At 52.0% G+C, this 3136-nt stretch overlaps 1 protein-coding gene across 2 annotated transcripts in view; it reads right to left on the bottom strand.

The window, feature by feature from the left end:
* Window positions 1-3136, bottom strand: part of OSR2 (odd-skipped related transciption factor 2) — a 7679-nt gene extending 4543 nt beyond the window's left edge. For both annotated transcript variants that reach the window (XM_008053000.1, XM_008053001.1), the window contains exon 1: window positions 3017-3136. The gene's annotated coding sequence lies outside the window, so the exon portion shown is untranslated. The remainder of the gene's footprint in view (window positions 1-3016) is intronic.

Below are 3136 nucleotides of genomic sequence, written 5' to 3'. Positions count from 1 at the left end.
GGAGGGGGAGGGGAGAGGAGGGCGCTCCCTGGGGAGCGGAAGGGAAGGAGCTGCAGGGGGGCCGCACCGGCACAGCACGGGCCTGTGGCCTGCGGGAACTTTGTGGGACTGGAGGTGAGCGCGTCTGCGCTGCCACCACCAGGAAGCCCGGCCTGGGCTCTGTGGCCTGGGCCTACGCAGGGAGCTCCCTCTCACCGTGCCCTCAGTAACGCTCAGGTCTGATTTCAGATCCAGGTTCTCACCTGCATCCACGGTGGGTCCACCTTCTCCCACCGCCAGTCCCTTTCCCTTTTTTAGAAGTGGGTTCTGCCAGCTCGGCGGACCAGGGCCTTCCCTCTGAGGGCAGCCCCCCACGTGCGGGACTCGGAGCTGAGCGCCATCGGAGAGAGGCCGGCCGGCCAGCCTGCGCCACCAACCGCCAGGCCTGGCGCTGGAACCCAACAGAAAGATGGGAGAGGCTGCCCAACCTTCCCTTCCCACCTCCCACTCCCACTGTCTGCTCCCGAATTTCCTTCTCTGGTGCGGGATGCAGCGTTGCCTGTGGCTGTAGCCAAGGGCAGTCTGAGGGGGACACGCTGATGACAAGGCGCTTGGGCAAGGCAGATCCTGGCTGGCTCCGTGGGGACCCGAACCGCCCTCCTCTGTTTGGAAGGGCTCGGAGACAGAGATTTATGAAGGAATCGCTTCTGCTCAGTGGTATGCGTGCTGGGAGTTAACGAGAGGTGTGTAACCGTCAGAGGGTCTCGGTCAGACCACTCAACCGAAACTGCAAGCCCCCATCAGTAATAAACTCTCCCACCACCAATCATACTTCATTTTTGTTCAGTGGTAACTCTTAAGGACTCTCCTAGTTCTAACATCCCTAGCAATCTGATTATTTCCTCCTTCAAATAAAAATAATAAATGGCACCTTTATTTCCTTCTTTTGCATAATGAGGATTTTCCAGAGGTTCAAAATATTATTTTTCCCCTAGTGTTGAAAAGCAGCCTCTCTCCCATAAAGAGGAAACCGAAATTATTATTTGGGTGTATTCCCGGATTGGATTTCTTAGAAATAAACACAGGGGGAAAAGCACAACTCCCACCATGGGATGAGTGTGTCTGGGGGGGTAGGGGGGGTGCCGTCAGCCGAAGGACTATCATGACCTGTGATTTCTGTTCCCAATGCACAAAGTAAACTTTGCCATAAAGGTTACACGTTAATTCTGCCACACAAAGGTAAGCCCCGTCCTCCTTTCCCTTTTCTCCAAAGGGTTTATAACACAGAAATTAACCACTCTGCTATAATTCAGGTTCATGTTAGTTAAAAGTGCTATTTCACAGGATGTGTTTGTTTTAATTTGCAGGGCGGATGGTGTGTTCACAGAGGAAGAGCAAACCATTGGTCCTTCTGAAAACCCTTTACAAACAGAACCACCCTAAATATCTGCCAACCGCTCTTGCCATAAATAATTAGGGAGTTTAGATTTCCACACTCCCCTTGAGTGGCTGGAAATGTATGTCAAAAGATATTTTAAGACAGTGCAGGGATCTAAAGTACTTTCGTTTTGTCCAGAGCTGAGCCTTGCAGTTCCCACACTCCCTTTCAGGCAATCACAGCCATCCTTCCTCTGGTGTCATTCCTCCACCATCCCGTTTCAGATCATTGGTTGCTCTTAATTTTTCAGGAAAAGAAGCCTAAACCAATGAAAAGGCATAACTATTTCGGTGGAGCTGAGGTTACTTTTCTTTCATCAGACTTCTTCACAGGGATTTCCAGGTATGTACAAAAACTGTGTAGTATTTGCTTCACTGGCTGTCAACAAGGAAGATGTGTACACACTCATTTCAGTTCAGTGAAGCTTTCAAAACATTGGAGCAAAAAAGGGGGAGTAGTAATCTGATAAGGAGCCTTGCTCTCTTTGGTAATGGTGTTATTACATTGAATTATCTAAAAATAATATACAGTCAGGGTTCATCTGCTAAAACTTGTGCATTGGTATCTGAGAAAAATCACGGATGGATGGCTAGGCTCACTGAATTTCAGTCCAAACCGCAGTAGAATTCGTCATAAATCAGAGAGCTGCGGTCTAAGTGGATCTAAGCAGATCATTTAAAAAATAAAAAGGCCAGACTGTATCAGGTGAACAGAGAAAAAGCGTCTGCGAAGTTCCTGCCCCTTCGCAGCGCCTCTGCCTTCCCAAGGAGTTAATTAAATTAAGATGCCTTCCGCATAATCTGGGTTCTGTTTCTCTCTGCTCCCCCGCTCCCCCTGCATGAGTAATGTTCTTGTTCTGCTCAGGACTGCCGTTTGTTTAGCAGAGAAAGTAGCTGTCTGCGCCGTTTCGCTCCGGAACACGCCAACCCTCTTTTGTTCTCTGCTAACAGGTAGGGAGACAAACCCCGAGCTCGTCCACAAACACCTTTTCTTCCCTCCTCCTTCGTACAACCGCAACTCTCAGTTGCCACTGAGAGCGTTTAAGTCCCCGGGGAGTTTGCCTTCTTTGCTCCCCCCTGCCAAGACCGGAGGGTGGAAGGAAAATCTAAAGAAGCCAGTACCAGGTGGAAGAATTACCCAGGCTTGAACTTTTTCCCTCTTGAAGCGCGCCTTCCGCGTCGCTGGCCCGGCAGGCACCGTCTGTCCGTCCGGGCCCGCCCGCGCTGCGCGGCTGCCCCAGAACACGTCGACCCCGGCTGTCCAGGGCGGGGGCAGAGACACCATGGGGGTGCGGGGTTCGACCTCAGCTTTTTATAAGAAGTCTTGCTGAATGCTTAGACTGAATGTCCAAAAACAAACAGACAAACCAAGAAACGGTACATAAAAGTGTGTGTGTTCAGTTGGGTGTTAGCTGGGAGTCGCGTTCCGAGGCAATCCAAGGAGTGAGAAACACGATGCCCCGGGGCTGCATCCGTGCGATTTCTTTTCACAATTATCTGGATTTGTGGCACACCACACCGAGAATCTGGGCGCCCCTTGCACCCCCAAGCCCTTCCTTCCTCGGGGCGGCCACAGCCCCTTTCCAGAGCGGACACTCACCTCCGGCAGAAAGGTCTGCCTGGGCTGCGCCGCTCAGACCCGGTCCAGGCGGCGAGGCGCACGGCTTGGAGAGGTCATCGGGTCCATGCCCGGCAGACTTCTTTCTGCGCGCGGAGCCGC

This window comes from Carlito syrichta, unplaced genomic scaffold (assembly GCF_000164805.1).
Source record: "Carlito syrichta isolate Samal-C Ts95f unplaced genomic scaffold, Tarsius_syrichta-2.0.1 Scaffold287767, whole genome shotgun sequence".
Classification (NCBI taxonomy): Eukaryota; Metazoa; Chordata; class Mammalia; order Primates; family Tarsiidae; genus Carlito; species Carlito syrichta.
The sequence above is the reverse complement of the archived record's forward strand: the minus strand, read 5'-3'. Positions and strand labels throughout refer to the sequence as shown.